Source organism: Callithrix jacchus, chromosome 12, assembly GCF_049354715.1.
Source record: "Callithrix jacchus isolate 240 chromosome 12, calJac240_pri, whole genome shotgun sequence".
In the NCBI taxonomy this organism is placed as follows: domain Eukaryota; kingdom Metazoa; phylum Chordata; class Mammalia; order Primates; family Cebidae; genus Callithrix; species Callithrix jacchus.
This window is the reverse complement of record NC_133513.1, coordinates 85121105-85142399: the sequence shown is the minus strand read 5'-3', so window position 1 is coordinate 85142399 and position 21295 is coordinate 85121105. Positions and strand designations below refer to the sequence as shown.

General features: G+C 43.0%; 2 pseudogenes; both read left to right on the top strand.

Moving 5' to 3' along the window:
* Positions 1-9208: 9208 nt before the first annotated feature.
* LOC100391872 (interferon-induced transmembrane protein 3 pseudogene) lies at positions 9209-10325 on the top strand (annotated as a pseudogene).
* Positions 10326-10960: 635 nt separating this feature from the next.
* Positions 10961-12014, top strand: LOC100391507 (developmental pluripotency-associated protein 4 pseudogene; annotated as a pseudogene).
* Positions 12015-21295: the final 9281 nt, after the last annotated feature.

The following is a 21295-nucleotide window of genomic DNA, read 5'->3' as shown; positions in this document are numbered from 1 at the left end:
CCCTTGATTCTGATTGGCAGCCAGGTTGTGAACTATTGCCCCAATCATAATGACAATTCAGGACCAAGGATAGCGGTCTACATGCCCCACTCCTCTGACAGATGGTGTGTGAGTGTGGCTAGGCCCATGAAGGAGGGGCCTGAGTGGAAAGAAGCAGGACTCCTAGAGGGGGGAATCTTTCCAAAGGGGGCCTTCCCTGTAAAACCCCTTGTCACCTTGTCAAGGCGATGCTGGATGAAGGAAAGTGAAGCTGCCTTTCTTTGTCATTCCACTGTTCGTGGCTCCCTTTTCCCATTCGGGATCCTTTGTGCTGGCAAAGCCAGGTGCTTCCTTTGTCCCTGGCACCTGGACACAAGGCCTTGCAAAACTTTCATCTTCATCATCCCCTTAAAATAGCAGTAAATCTATAGCTGGTTCCTGGGAAAGAGGCGACACTGAGAAAAAGGGAGGCAGCTGCTAGCTTCACATCCCACCATTGTTCAAAAAGTTGTGTAAGAGGGGAGAAAAGAGTTTTAATGTTCAGCAGTTGAAAGAGATCAGGGATTTTACAGTTGAGTTCTCTCTCAGATCTTCAAGATGTCAGCAACCCTTAAGAAATTCAACCTAGGTGAAGAAAACCTGTCCGACCGCTAACAGGAATTGTCTGTGCACACACCATGTGGGCTGCCAGGAGGCAGTCTGGTGGGAGACTAGCCTGTTCTGGAATCCCAGGGAGTGCCTTTTATGGGGTATCCTAGAATCCACTTCTCTTCTTGGAACCACCTGTGCAGAATTACATATAATGAGAAAAACCTACGTGACTGACTCCATCTTGCTTCTAACCTCACAGGCTAAATTATTTTTTGTTTTTGTTTTTTGCTTATTGTATCATAGAGGCCAAGAAAACAATGAGAGGCATTTAGTTTATAGTTAAATTTTGAGGATCCAGGCACAGTGGCTCACACCTGTAATCCCAGCACTTTGGGAGGTGGAGGTAGGCAGATTGCCTGAGGTCAGGAGCTCAAGATCACCCTGACCAACATGGAGAAACCCCATCTCTACTAAAAATACAAATATAGTCAGGTGTAATGATGCACGCCTGTAGTCCCAGTTACTTGGGAGGCTGAGGTACAAGAATCACTTGAACCCAGGAGGCAGAGGTTGCAGTGAGACAAGGTCTCCCCACTGCACTCCAGCCTGGGTGACAGAGCAAGACTTCATCTCAAAAAAAAAAAACAAAGGCCAGGCATGGTGGCTCCCAGTACTTTAGGAAGCTGAGGCAGGTGGACCACGAGGTCGGGAGTTCAAGACCAGCTTGGCCAATATGGTAAAATCCCTTCTCTACTAAAAACTACAAAAATTATCCGGGCACAGTTGTGCATACCTATATGTGCCCGGATAATATACAGGTGTGGTTGCATGCACCTGTAGTCCCAGATACTTGGGAAGCTGAGGCAGGAGAATCACTTGAATCTGGGAGGCAGAGGTTTCAGTGAGCCAAGATTGCACTATACTCCAGCCTGGAAAACACAGTAAGACTCTGTCTCAAAAAAATAAAAAATAAAAAATAAAAAAAAAGTGAGCAAGATGGGGGCCCGCCCTGAGGTGCTGCCAGTTCCTACACAGTCCTAAATTAATTTGCTAGAGTGACTCACAGAACCCTCCTTGCCCCACCCTTCCTCCAGCCTCTGCTTGTGACGGGGTAAAATGTTAGGATACAAGAGCAAATGAAGCTAGTAAAACTTTCAGCTAAGAGATTGATTTTTCTAATTACCACTTAATGCCTTCCCTTCTGGGCCTTGGAAGGCCTGTTCTCTGTTATTTAAGATGCAAATTGTTTGGATTTTCTAATGCAACTAGCTTAATGTAAAATTATTTACATACTAAAATAAATTTTCCTTAACTAACCTGTCTAGTGAAATAATTGGCTATAAGTGGTAATGATATCATTACTCTTAACTAATTACTGCTCTCTGAATTTACCCTGTTTTTGCTTTCTTGAGAAGTGACGTTTATTATAATAATAATTATTAATCTTAGTGATACTAATAAATATTAAGAACCAATATTTAATGAGTACTTAGATGTTCTAGGCAATGAGCTAAGCATTTTACATACTCTGTCTCATTTAATTCTTAAAATACATCCTATGATATAAGAACAGTTATGAATCACACTTTACTGATGGGGAAACTGAGGTACAAAGGAGGTCTTGTAACTTGCCCCCAAAATTATAGAGTGGTGAAGTTGGAGCTGGTGTTTTCAACCCAGGCAGTTTAACTTGAGTCCATTCTGATGACCACTATACTAGACTTGAGGAATGCTTGAACAAGTGTGTAAGGTACAAGAGGCCAGGTGCAGTAGCTTACAGCACTTTGGGAGGTCAAGGCAGCCAAATCAATTGAGCCCAGGAGTTCAAGACCAGCCTGGGCAACATGGCGAGATCCCTGTCTATAAAAAAAAATTTTTTTTTTTTAAAAAGGTAATATAGGCTGAGGCTGGGTGTGGTGGCTCACGGCTGTAATCCCAGAACTTTGGGAGGCCAAGGCAGGTGGATCACCTGAGGTCAGGAGTTTGAGACCAGCCTGGCCAACATGGCGAAACTCTGTCTCTACTAAAAATAAAAATTAACCAGGCCTGGTGGCAGGCAACTGTCATCCCAGCTATTCAAGAGGCTGAGGCAGGAGAATCTCGTGAACCTGGGATGCAGAGGTCACAGTAAGCCGAGATTGTGCCACTGCACTCCAGCCTGGGCAACAAAAGTGAAACTCTGTTTTAAAAAAAACCACTGCACTCCAGCCTGGGCATGGTGGCTCAAACATATAATCTAAAATCCAAGTATTTTGGGAGGCCCAGGCAGGTGGATTACTTGAGGCCAGGAGTTTGAGACCAGCCTAGGCAACGTGGCGAAACCCCATCTTCACTAAAAATACAAAATTTAGCTGGATGTGGTAGCGGGTGCCTGTAATCCCAGCTACTCGGGAGGCTGAGGTACAAGAATCTTTTGAGCCTGGGAGGCAGAGATTGCAGTGAGCCGAGATCATACCACTGCACTCCAGTCTGGGCAACAAAATGAGACTGTCTCAAAAAGAAAAGGATTATAAAAGGGTGATCATTGTAATGTTATTTGTAAGAGAGAGAAAAAAAGGAAACAGCCAAAATGAATTTGTTAACAGTACCTAATATATCCCACAGATATAAAATGGAAGACAGAGCTACGTGAGCAGGCGTGGAAAGAAGCCCATGATAGACTGTTGGTGAAAAAGAGTCTGTTACAGGATAATACACACAGTATGGGCCCATTTGTGTTTAAAACAAACCACAACAACCAAAAAGCCATATAGATGTCACATCGACCTGCTTCTATGTAGAAAAAGGTCTGGAAAGGAAGGTATACACCAAACTGACTCTAAGAACAGAATGTGGAAGGGGAAGATTTTCACTTTAAATTTTTATTTATTTATTTATTTTTTGAGACGGAGTTTCGCACTTGTTACCCAGGCTGGAGTGCAATGGCGCGATCTTGGCTCACCACAACCTCCACCTCCTGGGTTCAGGCAATTCTCCTGCCTCAGCCTCCTGAGTAGCTGGGATTACAGGCACGCGCCACCGTGCCCAGCTAATTTTTTGTATCTTTAGTAGAGTCGGGGTTTCACCATATTGACCAGGATGGTCTCTATCTCTTGACCTCGTGATCCACCCGCCTCGGCCTCCCAAAGTGCTGGGATTACAGGCGTGAGCCACCGCGCCCGGCCTTCACTTTAAATTTTGATATGCTTCTGTGATACTGTGAAATATATATTTGGTTTTTGCAGGTTTTCTGGCATACAACTCCTAAAATGCTTGGAATCTTCAAAGTTATGCACATCTTTTTATATGCTAATGAGTTGACTGATGGTTGGCAGCCTCTAGGTAGCGAAGTTGCTCCCCAGAAAGATTAAGGCAGGATTAGAGGGTTGGAACATTCAGCCTCACCTCCCAGCCTCTGGGGAGAGAAGGAGGGCTGAAGATTGAGTTGATTATCAATGGCCAATGACTTAATCAATGACATCTGTGTAATGAAGTCTCCATAAAACTCAAAAGGACTGGGTTCAGAGAGCTTCTGGGAGGCTGAATGGGTGGATGTTCCCAGAGAGAAACTCCCCCTCCCCCATACCTTGCTCTACACATCCCTTCATCTATAGCCTTTGAAATATCCTCTTTGTGTTGTTTTCTTTGATTTTTTGAAATGGAGTTTCACTCTTGTTGCTCAGGATGGAGTGCAATGGCACAATCTCAGCTCACTGCAACCTCTGCCTCCTGGGTTCAAGCGATTCTCCTGTCTCAGCCTCCCCAGTGGGTGGGATTACAGGCATGCTCTACCACATTCAGCTAATTTTGTATTTTTAGTAGAGACAGGGTTTCACCATGTTGGCCAGGCCAGTTTCAAACCCCTGACCTCAGGTGATCCACCTGCTTCGGCCTCTCACAGCGCTGGGATCACAGGCATGAGTCACCATGCCCAGGCTGGAATATCCTTTATAATAAAACAGCAAACATACTTAAGTGTTCTCTGCGAGTTCTTCGAGCCACTCTAGCAAATTAACAGAACCCAAGGAAGTGGGCTGGTGGGTGAGAAACACGGGCAAAATACCCCGGGGTGAGGTTGCAATCTGCATCAGAAATAGAGCTCGGTCTGGTGGAACTGAGTCCTCCGCCTGTATGATCTGATGCGATTGAGATGGAGCAGGGACCCCTCCCCACCAACACCCACTTAGGGGCCTGTTGAGCACCTCACCCCAAGCATGGAAATAAAGAAAAATCTTGAGTTTCTTTAAGAGAATTTCCAGGCACCTAGTTAGCCCTGAGAAGTAAACAAGTGACTTGATAAGCAAGAATATATTGGTAGCCTAAAACAATAGCCAAGGACACTAGAATTATAGGACATTTGGTTCCCGGTGGAAACTAAAGATAATATCTTAACATATGTCTCTGAGTTGTTTTTGAGAAACCTGGACTCCCACCAAATGGATCAGCTAGCAGGCAGATGTCAGATAATGGGGAGCTAAGGACTGAATTCTGACCACTGTTCTTTGTCTTAAATTTATTCCTGAGGGGTCTAGAGGGAGTCACACCCATGAGCCAGAGCTAACATTCTTTTCTGCTGACCCCAATTTTTATTTTTTTGAGACAGTGGCTCACTGTCACTCAGGGTGGAGTGGCACTATCTCAGTTCACTGCAACCTCCACCTCCCAGATTCAAGCGATCCTCTCACCTCAGCCTCCTAAATTTCTGGAACCACAGGTGCATGCCACCACGCCAGGCTAATTTTTTGGATTTTTGGTAGAGATGGGGTTTTGCCATGTTGCCCAGGTTGGTCTTGTACTCCTGAGCTCAGGTGATTCACTTGTGTTGACCTCCCAAAATGCTGGAATTACAGGAATGAGCCACTGCACCCAGCATGACCCCAAATTGTTAAATGAAGCTTTTCTTCTGTAACGAATTGCAAATCAGAAAATCTTTGAATCTACCTATGATCTGTAAGCTCATGCTGCAAACTATCCTATGCTTTCAGGCCAAAACCAATGTGTAGCCTTCATGTATTGATTTATTATTTTATCTGTAACTTCCGCTTTCTTAAAATTAACCCCTGCTAGCTGGGCACAGTGGTTCACACCTGTAGTCCCAGCACTTTGGGAGGCTAAGGCAGATGAATCACCTGAAGTCAGGAGTTCAAGACCAACCTGGCAAACAGTGAAACCCTGTCTCTACTAGAAATACAAAAATTAGCCAGGCATGGTGGTGGGTGCTTGTAATCCCAGCTACTTGGGAGGCTGAGGCAGGGGAATCACTTCACCCTGGGGAGGCCTGTAATCCCAAAACTCTGGGAGGCCAAGGTAGGCAGATCATGAGGTCAGGAGTTTGAGACCATTCTGGCCAATATGGTGAAACCCCATCTTTACTAAAAAATACAAAAATTAGTTGGGCATGGTGGTGCACGCCTGTAGTCCCAGCTACTCAGGAGGCTGCAGCAGGAGAATTGCTCAAACCTGGGAGGTGGAGGTTGCAGTGAGTGGAGATTGCGCCACTACACTCCAGCCTGGGCAACAGAGTTAGACTCCATCTTGAGGCCGGGGGTGGGGGTAGGGGAAGAGGTAGACCTCAATATAATAATAGCTGGAGACTTCAGTCCCCTGCTTTCAGCATTGGCTAGATCTCCCAGACAGAAAATGAAGAAACGTCAGACTCAATCTGCACTATAGGTCAAATAGACCTAATAAATATCTACAGAACATTCTCATCCAGCAGCTGAATATACATCCTTTCCCTCAGCACATGGATCATTCTCAAGGACAGACCATATGTTACATTACAGTTTTGTTTTTGTTTTTGTTTTGAGACAGTCTTGCTCTGGCACCCAGGTTGGAGTACAGTGGTATAATCTTGGCTCACTGCATCCTCTGCCTCCTGAGCTCAAGTGATTCTCCCATCTCAGTCTCCTGAGTAGCTGGAACTACAGGCATGTGCTACCACACCTGGATAATATTTGTATTTTTTTGTAGAGATGGGGTTTTTCCAGGTTGCCCAGGCTGGTCTTGAACTCCTGGGCTCAAGCAATCTGCCTGCCTCGGCCTCCCAAACTGTGGAGATTACAGGTGTGAGCCACTGCCCCTGACCCTTTAGGTTCAGGGATACATGTGCAGGTTTGTTATATAAATGAGTTTTGTGTTGTGGGCATTTGGTGTACAGATTATTTTGTCCCACAGGCAATAAGCATAGTACCCAGTAGGCAGTTTTTTGATCCTCACCCTCCTCCCACCTTCCACCCTCAAGTAGGCCCCAGTGTCTGTTGGACCCTTCTTTGTGTCCATATGTACTCAATGTTTGGCTCCACTTGCAAGTAAAAACATGTGGTATTCAGTTTTCTGTTCCTATGTTAGTTTGTTAGGATTATTTACTCCAGCTCCATCCATGGTGCTGCAAAGAACATGATCTCATTCCCTTTTTAAGGCTGCACAGTATTCCATTGTATATATGTACCACATTTTTAAAAGTTCAGTCTACAGTTGATGGGCATTTAGGTTGATTCCATATCTTCGCTATTGTGAACAGTGTGGCAATGAACATATGTGTGTGTGTGTCCTTATGGTAGAATGATTCATATTCCTTTGGGTGTATATCCAATAATGGGATTGCTAGGTAGAATGGCAATTCTATTTTAAGTTGTTTGAGAAATTACCAAACTGCTTTCCACAATGGCTGAACTAATTTTCATTCCCACCAGCAGTGTGTAAGTGTTCCCTTTTCTCCACAATCTTGCCAGCATGTTATTTTTTGACTTTTTAATAGTGACCATTCTGACGGTGTGAGATGGTATCTTATTGTGGTTTTGATTTGCATTTCTCTAATGACTAGTGATGTTGTGCATTTTTTCATATGCTTGATTGGCCATGCATATGTCTTTTTTTGAAAAGTGTCTGTTTGCATCTTTTGCCTTTTTTTTTTTTTTTGAGACAGGATCTCGCTGTCTCCCAGGCTGGAGTGCAGTGGTGCAATCTCAGCTCACCACAAGCTCGGTTTCCTGGGCTCAAGTGTTCCTCCCACCTCAGCCTCCTGAGTAGAGGACTACTTAGGGACTACAGGTGTGTGCCATCATGCCCAGCTAATTTTTTGGGGCATTTTTTGTAGAGATGGGGTTTCACCATGTTGCCCCAATTTTTTGTCCACTTTTTAATGGGGTCGTTTGGTTTTTGCTTGCAAATTTGTTTCAGTTCTTTATGGATTCTGGATACTAGATCTTTGTTGGATACATAGTTTGCAGACATTTTCTCCCATTCTATAGGTTTGTCTGACAAAACACATCTTAAAGCATTTTTAAAAAAGTTGATTTTTTAAAATGAAATAGTATCAATCATCTCCCCTGACCACAAAAGGATAAAACAAAATCAATAAGAAGAATTTTGGAAACTATACAAACACAAGGAAATTAAACAATATGCTCCTGCATAACCAGTGGGTCAAGGAAGGAATGAAGAAGGAAATTGAAACATTTCTAACCAGGCACGGTGGCTCATGCCAGTAACCCCAGCACTTTGGGAGGCCGAGGTGATGGATCACCTGAGGTTGGGAGTTTGAGACCAGCCTGACCAACATGAAGAAACCCTGTCTCTATTAAAAATTAGCCGGGCATGGTGGCACGCACCTGTAATTCCCAGCTACTCAGAAGTGCCGTTGCACTCCAGCCTGGGCAACAAGCAAAACTCCATCTCAAGAAAAAAAGAAAAGAAAAATTTATTGAAATAAATGATAATGGAAATATGACATACTAAAACCTATAGGGTACAGTGAAAGCAATACTAAGAGGGAAGTTTATAGCTATAAGTGCCTATATCAAAAAATAAGGGCCGGGCGCAATGGCTCACACTTGTAATCTCAGCACTTTGGGAGGCTGAGTTGGGCGGATCATGAGGTCAGGCGTTCGAAACCAGCCTGGCTAACATAGTGAAACTCCGTGTCTACTAAAAATATAAAAATTAGCTGGGTGTGGTGGCATGCACCTGTAATCCCAGCTACCCAGGAGGCTAAGGCAGAATTGCCTTGAACCCAGGAGGTGGAGGTTGCAGTGAGCCGAGATCATGCCACTGTACCCCAGCCTGGGCAACAGAGTGTAATTTCATCTCAAAAAGAAAGAAAGAAAGAAAGAAAGAAAAGGCCAGGTGCAGTGGCTGACACCTGTAATCCTAGCACTTTGGGAGGCTGAGGCGGGTGGACCACTTGAGCTCAGGAGTTTGAAGCCAGCCCAGGCAACATGGTGAAGCCCCTTCTCTACAAAAAATAGGCTGGGTGTGGTGGCTCACACTTGTAATCCCAACACTTTGGGAGGCTGAGGCAGGCAGATCCCCTGAGATCAGCAGTTTGAGACCAGCCTGGCCAACACGGTGAGACCCTGTCTCAACTAAAAATGCAAAAGTTAGCTGAGTGTGGTGGTGCATGTCTGTAATCTCAGCTACTTGGGAGGCTGAGGCAGGATAATTGCTTGAACCTGGAAGGTGGAGGTTACAGTGAGCTGAGATGGTGCCACTGCACTCCAGCCTGAGTGACAGAGTAAGACTCCATCTCAAAAAAATACCAAAAAACAAAAATACAAGTTAGTTGGGTGTGATGGTGCATGCCTGTAGTCCCAGCTACATGGAAGGCTACTTGGGAGGGAGAATTGATTGTGTTTGGAAGGTCGTGGATGCAGTGAGCCATGTTCATGCCTCTGCACTCCAGCCTGGGCAACAAAATGAGACTCTATCTCAAAAAATGAAATAAAATAATGAAAACTTCTGCCAGGAGCTGTGGCTCACACCTGTAATTCCAACACTTTGGGAGGCCGAGGCGGGTGGATCAGAAGATGGTCAGGAGATCGAGACCATCCTGGCCAACATGGTGAAGCCCCGTGTTAAAAAAAAAAAATTAGGGAGAAGCATCTCAGCAACCCGACCACGGCCAGTCTTCCCTGGATACCATGAACCACACCATCCAAACCTTCTTCACTCCCACCAGCACCAACCGTTCCCCGAACTATGAGATGCTGAAAGAGGAACATGAGGTGGCTGCTCTGGGGGCGCCTCACAACCCTGCACCCCCGATATCCACCGTGATCCACATCCGAAGCGAGACCTCCGTGCCCGACCACGTCGTCTGGTCCCTGTTCAACACCCTCTTCATGAACTCCTGCTGCCTGGGCTTCATAGCGTTCGCCTACTCCGTGAAGTCTAGGGACAGGAAGATGGTTGGCGACCTGACTGGGGTCCCGCAGGCCTACGCCTCCATCGCCAAGTGCCTGAACATCTGGGCCGTGATTTTGGGTATCATCATGACCATTCTGCTGATCATCATCCCAATACTGATTCTGCAAGCCTATCAGTAGATCCAGAGGAATCATCCCGGCCAGGGGCTCTGCCCCGTGACCTGTCTCCCACGTACTCCAGCTTCCATTCCTCGCCCTGCCCCCAGCCGATCCTGTATCAGCCTTTTACCCTCACACTTCTACAGTTGTGTTCAATAAAGTGCACATGTTCCTGAAAAAAAAAATTAGTTAGATTACATTTTTTTAAATTTTAGAGATGGAGTCTCGTTCTGTATTCCAGGCTAGAGTGCAGTGGTGTGATCTCGGCTGACTGCAACCTCCCCTCCTGGGTTCAAGCAATTCTCCTGCCCCCGCCTCCTCAGTAGCTAGGATTACTGACTAGTTTTAGCTTAGACCACCCGACTAGTTTTTTTGTATTTTTGGTAGAGATGTGGTTTTACCTTATTGGTCAGGCTGCTGTCGAACTCCTGACCTCGTGATCTGCCCACTTCAGCCTCCCAAAGTGCTGGGATTACAATTGCAAGCCACCACACCCGGCCTAACATTTTTATTTTTTTATGAGATGACTTTCCTTCTCTCACCCATGCTGGAGTGCAGTGGCTGATCTCGGCTCACTGCAACCTCTGCCTCCTGGGTTCAAGGGATTCTCCTGACTCAGTGTATCCATCAGCTTGGATTACAGGCATGCACCACCAGGCCCAGCTAATTTTTGTTGTTGTTTTTTTTTTTGTTGAGAAGGAGTCACGCTCTGTTGCCCAGGCTGGAATGCAATGGTGTGATCTGGGCTCACAACAACCTCTGCCTCCGGGTTCAAGTAATTCTGCCTCAGCCTCCCGAGTAGGTGGGATTACAGGTACCTGCCATGATGCCCAGCTAATTTTTGTATTTTTAGTAGCGATGGGGTTTCACCATGTTGGTCAGGCGGGTCTCGAACGCCTAACCTTGTGATCCACCTGCCTCGGCCTTCTAAAGTGCTGGGATTACAGTCATGAGCCACTGTGCCCAACCAAAGACAATTATTTTTATTCTAAGAGCGATAAACCACTGAAAGGATATAAAGTTTTCATAGTGTCACTTTGCCAACAGTGTTAGAAAATAATTTATTTGGAAGGGGTCAAGAATGAAGGACTGGGAGAAAAAAATGATTCCAGTGGACCTCCACAGAGAAGGCAAGGGAAGAGGATCAGCAGGCTCCTAATCAACCAAACACGATTGCTTTGCCAGGAACATCAGCAAAGGAGGGAAGCAAAGGAAAAGTATCTGTCAAAGGTGACAGTGCTCTGCCCTAAGAAGAAGGCAGACTATGATAACCCCAGACCTCAGAAGAAGATGCCAATCCCTCCCTTACCCTCTAAACTGCCACCTGTTAATCTGATTCACCGGGACATCGTGTGGGCCTGATGTCAGCAATTAAAGCTGAGCACCAGAGGCCAGAAACTGGATGCATATAAGCGCCTGTGTGCCTTTGCTTACCCAAACCAAAAGGATTTCCCTAGCACAGCAAAAGAGGCCAAAATCCGGAAATCATTGCAAAATAAATGAAAGTTGGATAAAGGGAAAGCATGCCTGCAGAGTTCTGGGATACAGCCTCCTCAAGTGGCCCTTCCCCTGCGGAGGGGCTGCCTGCTCTGGAGGGGCCCACTGATCTCCTTGAGGGAGTTAATACAGTTGTGGTGACAACTTCTGTCCCAGAGGCTGTGCTGGCCTCCTAGGCGAGAATTTCAGCCAGGGCCAGGACGCCAGAGGCAGTGGAATCTCCACAAGAAGCCAGTGGTGTCAGGTGGTGTGTGGTTCATGGGAAAAGTCTCCCTGAAGACACAGATGGTTGGCTGCACCTGCAGTTTCATGCTGGTCAAGCCTGGGTTCCAGAAAAGCAAGAAGGGAGAGTGAGCGCGCTCTTCTTGCTTCCTGCCTCCAGTTTTCCACCCTCGCACCTTGAAGAAAATATGTTGTGCCCCAAATGTGTTCACAGGAACAAGGTCTTAATAAAAAGCCTCCAGTGGGAATAGAATATCAGGAAAAAGGCCATATCTATGGTAATTAATGATAGAAAGGCTGGAGAGTTGGATTCCATGGTGCTGCTGACTGGTGAACTTGGTCCTCTCCACACCTGCTTACGGGCCATGCAGACTGCTGGGGCGGCAGCTCTTAGCCTAAGACCCCTAGCAGTGCCTGTTACTTTGTGAGTAGATATGATAGACTTTTGCATTCAAAAAAGGAAAAACATTTCACAAATTACCATAAATTGTAGTTAATATGTAGAAAAACTCATTCATACAAACTTTCTAAAATAGAAAAGACTTCAGCAGCTGTTTTGTTTTGTTCTGTTTTATTTTTTATTTGAGACAGTATCTCGCTCTGTTGCCCAGGCTGGCGTGCAGTGGTGCGATCTCATTTCACTGCAATCTCCGCCTCTTGGGCGCAAGTCATTCTCCTGCCTCAGACTCTCGGGTAGCTGGGATTACAGGTGCCTGCCACCACACCCAGCTATTTTTTAATTTTCAGTAGAGATGGGGTTTCACCTTGTTGGCCAGGCTGGTTTCAAACTCCTGGCCTCGAGTGATCCCCCCTGCCCCTCGGCCTCCCAATGTGCTGGGATTTACACGCATGAGCCACTGTGCCTGCTTTCAGCAGCTCTTTTAAGTGAGAACTTCTTCAGCTGAGCATTGGAAGGAGTTGAGTAAAACAGTAGTTTGCTCCTGTGCTCAATTTTTCCTCCTCTGGACACTGATGACTTTAGGAGCTGCTTCATTCCAATTGCAATTTTATTAAACATTTCATAAAAAGTATTTTAAGGCAAAGAAAGGCTGTTAATTCTCTCCCTCCCCCAAAACATGATTCTTAATATTCAAAACAATATTTTTCAGAGTTCTCTTAATCTCTTAATTTATGGTGTGACTACAGAATCAAAACACAAGGCACTTTGTATTATTTCACTTAAAATTTTGTATATTTCTGGTGTTTAAAATGTTTAACGTTGCTTCCCCACTCAGAAATACATAATATATTGAACTTAAAATGTGTTTATTAACCAATTCTCCATAAATAAATGTGTATAGAAAATAATTCATCTGTTGTATTTAGGGAACCGTATTCACTGCATGCAAATTATTGTTAGTGTTCTTAACTCAAAGCAGGAGTAAACTGAAACGTGTGACTTTTCTTTTGCATTACTCATTTGTTTTTTCTTTATTAGTTGGTGGTGTGGGTTGGATCATATGTTTTTTAAAACTACTTAGGTGTAATTGACATACAAAAATTGTACATATTTAATGTATCTGATTGAGTATAATTAATTTTTATTTGTGTGTGTACTTCCTAAATTTATAATCCTGTGAGTCTGGGAACAGATCTGTCTTTCACTTGTCATAATTTAATGACAGTTTCCAACATTGTTAATGAAGATAAGAAAAATAATGCACTGGAAGGAGTGGCAGAGTTGGAAAATTTGTAGCCATTATATTATAGATGTAATAGGTTGGGAAAGAATCTTCAAAAATGTTAAAACAAGGAAGGAAAGTTTATTGAGAAGCAAGATGTTCTTTTCTCCTGCCCCCCATTGGTGTCTGGTGGTCAGAGTTGTTCAGTGTAATAAATAATAGACATTTTTTTCTTAAAAAAAAATTAAGGGCCAGGTGCGGTGGCTTAAGCCTGTAATTCCAGCACTTTGGGAGGCCGAGGTGGGTGGATCACGAGGTCAAGAGATCAAGACCATCCTGGTCAACATGGCGAAACCCCATCTCTACTAAAAATACAAAAAATTAGCTGGGCATGGTGGCGCGTGCCTGTAATCCCAGCTACTCAGGAGGCTGAGGCAGGAGAATTGCCTGAACCCAGGAGGCGGAGGTTGCGGTGAGCCGAGGTCGTGCCATTGCACTCCAGCCTGGGTAACAAGAGCGAAACTCTGTCTCAAATAATAATAATAATAATAAAATAAAATAAAACTTCAAAGAAATAACCTAATGATGCATGTTAAAGAACTGGAAAAGCAAGAACAAACCAAATGAAAAGTTAGAGATAAATGAAATTGAAATGAAGAAAACAGTACAAAATATCAACAAAACAAAAGCTGCTTTTTTGAAAAGAACAGGACAAACCTTTAGCCAGGCTAACTAAGCAAAAAAGAGAGAAGACAACTAAATAAAACCAGAGATGAAAAGGAGACATTACAATTGATACTGCAAAAATTCAAAGGATCATTAGTGGCTAGGATGAGCAACTATATGCCAATAAATTGGAAAATCTAGAAGAATTAGATAAATTCCTAGATGCATATAACCTACCAAGATTGAACCATGAAGAAACCCAAAACCTGAACAGATCTGTAACAAATAATGAGATTGAAGACATAAAAAGGCTTCCAGCAAAGAAAAGCCCAGGACTGGAAGGTATCACTGCTAAATTCTACTAAAATATTTAAAAAGAACTAATATCAATCCTACTGAAACTATTCTGAAAAACAGAGGAGGAGGGAATTCTTCTAAATTGATTCTATGCAGCCAGTATTACCCTGATAACAAAACCAAACGAAGACATATCAAAAAAAGAGAAAAAGATAGGCCAATATCACTGATGAATATTGATGTAAAAATCCTCATCAAAATACTAGCAAACTGAATTCAACAACACTTTAAAAAGATCATTCATCATGACCAAGTGGGATTTATTGTCCTAGGAATGCAAAAAGATTCAACATATGGAAATCAATCAATGTGATACATCATATCAATAGAATAAAGGACAAAAACCATACAATCATTTCAACTGATGCTGAAAAAGCATGTGATAAAGTTCAACATCACTTCATGATAAAAACTCGAAAAACTGACTACAGAAAGAACATACCTCAACACAGTAACAGTCAGGTATGACAGACCTACAGCTAGTACCATACTGAATAGGGAAAAACGGAAAGCCTTTCCTTTAAGATCTGGAACATGACAAGGATGTCCACTTTCACCACTGTTACTCAACAAAGATATAGAAGTCCTATGTAGAGCAATCAAGATGTGAAGGCATCCAAACTGGAAAGGAAGAAGTCAAATTATCCTTGTTTGCAGATGATATAATTTTTTTTTTTGCAGTAACTGGCAACAAGATAGGATGTTATATTTGGAAAAACTTAAAGACTCCATAAGAAAACTGTTAGACTGATAAATTCAGTAAAGTTGCAGGAAACAAAATCAACATACAAAAATCAGTAGCATTTCTATATGGTAACACTGAACAATCGGAAAAAGAATTCAAGAAAGTAATCCCATTAACAATAGCTATAAATACAATTAAATACCTAGGAGTTAACTTCCCAAAGAAGTGAAAGATCTCTGCAGTGAAAACTATAAAACACTGGCTGAGTATGGTGGTGCATACCTGTAGGCTCAACTACTTGGGGGGCTGAGGTGGGGGATTACTTGAGCCCAGGAGGCAGAGGTTGAAGTGAGCCATGATTGCACCATTGCACTCCAGCCTGGGAAACAGAGTGAGACTCTGTCCAAAAAAAAAAAAAAAAAAAAAATAGCAAGCATTGGAGAAACTAGTGTATTGGATTGGGCAAAGAGCTCTGAGTAATACCTCACAAGCACAGGTAACCAAAGTGAAAATGGACAAATGGGATCACATCAAGTTAAAAAGCTTCTCCAAAGCAAAAGATAAAATCAATAAAGAGACAACCTACAAAATGAGAGAAAATATTCGCAAATTACTCATCTGACAAGGGATTAAAAACCAGAATATAGGCTGGGTGCAGTGGCTCATGCCTCTAATCCCAGCATTTTGGGAGGCCAAGATGGGTGGATCACTTGAGGTCAGGGGTTTGAGACTAGCCTGGCCAACATGCAAAACCTCATCTCTACTGAATATTCCAAAATTAACCGGCTGTGGTGGCACACGCCTGGAATTGCAGCTACTTGGGAGGCTGATGAACCTGGGAGGCAGAGGTTGCAGTGAGCTGAGATCATGCTACTGCACTCTAGCTTAGGCGACAGAGTGAAGACTCTGTCCAAGAAGAAAAAAAAACTTAAAAAAAGAAAAAACCCAGAAGGAACTCAACTCTATAGGAAAAAATCTAATAATCTGATTTAAAAATGGGCAAAATATCTGAAGATATTAATTGAAAGAAGACATACAAATGGCAAACAGATATATGAAAAGGTGCTCAACATCACACTGATCAGAGAAATGCAAATCAAAGCTATGAGATATCACCTCACCTCAGTTAAAATGGCTTTTATTCAAAAGACAGGCAATGACAAATGCTGGCAAGTATGTGGAGAAGAAGGAGATCTCATACAATGTTGATGGGAATGTAAATTAGTACAACTGCTATGCAGACAGTGTGGAATCTTCTCAAACAAACGAAAAAACTAAAAATAGAGCTACCATACAACATAGCAATACCGTTCCTAGGTACATACTCACAAGAAAGAAAATCATTATATTGAAGAGATACCTGCACTCCCATATTTATAGCAGTACCATTCAAAATAGCCAAGATTTGGAAGCAACCTAAGTGTTCGTTAACAGATAAATGAATAAAGGAAATGTGGAACTTATGGCTGGGCGTGGTGGCTCACGTCTGTAATCCCACCCAGTACTTTGGGAGGCTGAGGGGGGCAGATCACGAGGTCAGGAGATCAAGACCATCCTGGCCAACATGGTAAAACCCCATCTCTGCTAAAAATACCAAAATCAGGCTGGGCGCGGTGGCTCACGCCTGTAATCCTAGCACTTTGGGAGGCTGAGATGGGCGGATCACCTGAGGTCAGGAGTTTGAGACCAGCATGACCAACACGGAGAAACCCCATCTCTACTAAAAATACAAAATTAGCCTGGCGTGGTGGTTCATGCCTTTAATCCCAGCTACTAGGGAGGCTGAGGCAGGAGAATCGCTTGAACCCGGGAGGTGGAGGTTGCAGTTGAGCCGAGATCGCGCCATTGCACTCCAGCCTGGGTGACAGAGCAAGACTCTGTCTAAAGAAAAAAACAAACAACAAACAAACAAAATCAGCTGGGCATGGTGGCGCACACATGTAGTCCCAGCCACTCAGGAGGCTGACACAGGAGAATAGCTTGAACCTGGGAGGCGGTGGTGGCAGTGAGCCAAGATCTCATTATGGAACTCCAGCTGGGAGACAGAGTGAGACTGCATCTTAAATAAATAAACAAATAAATAAATATGGTACTTATATACAGTGGAGTACTATTCAGCCATAAATAGAAGATCCTGTCATTTGCAACAACACAGATAAAACTGGAGGTCATTATGTTAAGCGAATCTATAAGCCAGGCAAAGAAAGATAAACTTTGCATGTTTTTATTTGTGGGAGCCAGAAATTAACACAATTGAATTCATGGAGATACAGAGTAGAAAGATGGTTACCAGAGGCTGGGAAGGGTAGTGGAGGAAGCGTGGGGGGAAGTGGGGATGGTTAATGGCCACGAAAAATAGAATAAAAAAGACCTAGTATTTGGTAGCACAACAGGGTGACTATAATCAATAATTGTACATTAAAAAATAGTGAAAAATATCACCAGATTGGTTTGTAACACAAATAAATGATAAATGCTTGATGTGATGAATACATCATTTACTCTGATATGATTATGATGCATTGCACGACTATATCAAAATACCTCATGTAACCCATAAATATGTATAATTATGTACCCACGAATACTAATAAAATTTAAAAAGCAATACTGAGAAATAATTCATTTCCATAAAGTTCACTCTTTAATTGAAGTGTAAAATTCAGAGGTTTTTAGTGTATTCATAGAATTGCACAAGCAATACTATTAATTTCAGAACATTTTCAGTATCCCCAGAAGAAACCCTGTACCCATTAGCAGTCATTCCCCTTTTCCCTTCACTCCAGCTCCTGGCAACTACTAATTTGTCTCCTGGATTTGCAAGGAGGCACTGTCACACTTCGCTGCCCTTCTATGTCCTTATGTTTATTCTGGATTTTTCATGTAGATGGAACCATATCTGTGGTCTTTTGTGTCTGGTTTCTTTCACTTGAGATGTTTTCAAGGCTCATTTATGTTGCAGCATGTATCAGGACTTCCTTTTTATGCATGAATAAGCCATTGTATAGGTAAGCTATATTTTGTTTATCCACTTATCAGTTGATGCACATTTATATTGTTCCCACCTTGTGGCTATTGTGAATAGTACTGCTATGAGCCTCACGTATAATTGTGCATGTATATATATATATATATATTTCAACTTGCAAAACTTATTTTAAAAAATGTACTTCATTACTTACTCATGTCATGTTGCAGAGGTCCTGTTGAGTATCTGTAGTGTGGGCTTCTGGAAATCTAAAATTGTACACATGAGTGTGTGGCCAAGTGGTCAGAGTTCTAATGATGGAAACAGTAAAATGTCCACACAGTTGTGGTCTTTCTTTTTGAATAAGATAATGGTGGTTTGAATTTGTTTGAGGAAAAAAAAAAATCCTCTTTCATTTTCCTATTTGACTTTAGCAGGTATTGAGTCCGTGGGCTTTGAAGTGGCAACATTTTTTAAAAGTTGGAACCGAAGCCCTACTATTGTTCAATAAATTTTTATCCAGATGTGAAGGAGCTCACGGAGGTGAAGATGACATTGCTGATAGATTTCTATTATAGTGTGCCCTCTTCACTGGGAGGCAGTGATTGGCTTAAACATTAAGCCCTTCAACCACAGCATGCCCAGATTCCTGACATTCACACTGGTCTGTGAGCTAATAAGTAGACCCCAGTGAATAAATTGATTTCGCTGCATGAATGAACCATAAGGGCAGCAAAGTATGACAGTGCCTCATTTTCTCTTAGGTGACTTTTATTAAAGGTGTCCTAGTGGCTCCCAGAAAACAAACTAGTGCACAGGTACTCATTTGCTGTTAATGCTGGTTCCAGGTTCAAGATGAAAAACTAACATTCTGAAGGGGTCAGGTTGATGCTGTTCCTTCTTAGGTAAACTTGCTGATTAATGTTGTACTATTCATAATTACCTAACTTAAAGTGGTTTTGTATCTTTTCCTTCTCTTTTTTTGAGACAGGGTCTCACTATGTTGCCCAGGTTGGTCTTGAACTCCTGGGCTCCAGTGATTCTCCTGCCTCGGCCTGCTGAAGTGCTGAGATTATAGGCAGTTTTATGCCTCTTCAAAGTTGCTTTGTTGCCAGAAAAAAAAAAGTGGCAAAAAAAGGGTAACTATATTTAAATTTTTAGAAACTCAAGAGACAAAAAGAACTAGGATCTTTTATTGTAGGATTGGAGGAAAAAAAAAAAAAGAACTAGGATCAAGATAAATATTGTGATCTTAAAAAGGAATGTTTTCCCAAGTTCATAAAATGTTCAATCGTGCTCCTACCATGTGCGAGTGGTGTTCTAGTGTGGGGAGAGTAGTAAACAAAAGTAAACTAAACAAAACAAGGGCCGGGCGCGGTGGCTCACGCCCATAATTCCAGCACTTTGGTAGACCAAGGCGGGTGGATCACGAGGTCAAGAGATCGAGACCATCCTGGTCAACAGGGTGAAACCCTGTCTCTACTAAAAATACAAACAATTAGCTGGGCATAGTGGCGCGTGCCCTGTAATCCCAGCTACTCAGGAGGCTGAGGCAGGAGAATTGCCTGAACCCAGGAGGCGGAGGTTGCGGTGAGCCGAGATTGCGCCATTGCACTCCAGCCTGGGTAAACAACAGCGAAACTCCGTCTCAAAAAAACAAAAAACATTTTACTCTTACGGATCTTAAATTTTTTTGAGACAGAGTCTTGCATTGTAGCCCAGGCTGTAGTGCAGTGGCGCGATCTCGGCTCACTGCAGTCTTCGCCTCCTGGGTTCAAGCAATTCTCCTGCCTTAGCCTCACAAGTAGCTGGGTGTGTGCCACAATGCCCAACTAATTTTTTTGTATTTTTAGTAGAGATGGGGTTTCACCATGTTGGCCAGGATAGTCTCGATCTCCTGACCTCGTTATCCACCCGCCTCAGCCTCCCAAAGTGCTGGGATTACAGGTGTGAGCCACTGTGCCCGGCCAGATCTTACACTTTTATGACAATAACATCATACTAAGTAAGATCTGCTATGCACTTTAGGACTCTAATCTCAAAGCAGGCTTAATCACTATTTAAAACCCCAGGACTGAGCACAGTATCTAGCCACATATATAGGTCAACAAATATCTACTGGAGTTGTGTATGTTGTTGGCATACAGTAACTTTGGCCTGGCTGTTTTCAGAAAAATGCTTAAATCCACTTAAGATTGACCAGAATGATGGTCTAGTCTCTGTTGCTTGTCCACAAGGCTTCTGCAGGTATTCAGATGCAAACCCCTCCTTTATTCCCCTTGCTCAGGATCCTTGCTTCAGGAAGGCAATTAAACAAGACATTCCATCACTCTTACCGCTTCTAATGGGCACGTTGGGTGGCAGGTAGCACAGAAACAGCAACCTTGATTCCATTGGACCAAAAAAGGCTATAGTCAAATGTATAGACTTAGTTTTCCAATATATCAAACTGTCCTAGAGTGTTACCGCAATCCTCACGATAACCCAGGAGATATAATCTTCATTTTACTGATAAGAAACTGGTTTGAGAGGTAAAGGGACTTGCCCGACAGCTAATCAAGCGACAGCTAGCATATGCATCCAGGACTGTTCAATTCTATACCTTTTCTCCTCTTAAGTGTCTCTCAGATTGGGTAATGAAATGACTTAGAACCAATATAATCCCCCATGGATGCAACAAAAGACCTTTAACTCATTCTAGAAGATTCTAATCTTCTACTTCAGAAACTTGGGTGTTTTTTTTGAGACTGAGTCTCATTCTGTCGCCCATGCTGGAGGGCAGTGGCACGATCTTGGCTCTCTGCAACCTCTGCCTCCTGGGTTCAAGCAATTCTCTGCCTCATCCTCCTGAGTACCCGGGATTGCAAGCACCTGCCACCATGCCTGGCTAATTTTTCTATTTTCAGTAGAGATAGGGTTTCACCATCTTGGCCAGGCTGGTCTTCAACTCCTGACCTTGTGATCCATCTGCCTTGGCCTCCTAAAGTGCTGAGATTACAGGCATGAGCCACCGAATCCAGCCGTAACTTAAGTTCTTAATATATCAGAAGCATGAGACAAAACGGTGGGGAAAAAAAAAAGTCTCAGAAGCAGTTTGTGTTCCCAGGTCACTTGAATACACTTTAAAATATAATGGCATGAGACCACCCATAGATCTGTCTAGTTGCTTATCTAATTATATTCAGTCCAAGAGGCTTTGAGGGGACATATTTTAGTCATTAGAACATACTTAAGAATTTAGGCTAGCCTGCTTACAAAACAAAGACAAATTCCTCTATACAGATTTTTAGAAATTCAGATTATTTTTACTTAAAAAAACTAAATTATAATTTTAAAAAAAGTTGCTAATTCCATAGGAGCATGGGATATTAAAAAAATGTATGCACAGAATGTTTTGAGATTTAACAGACAAAGTACACCTAGA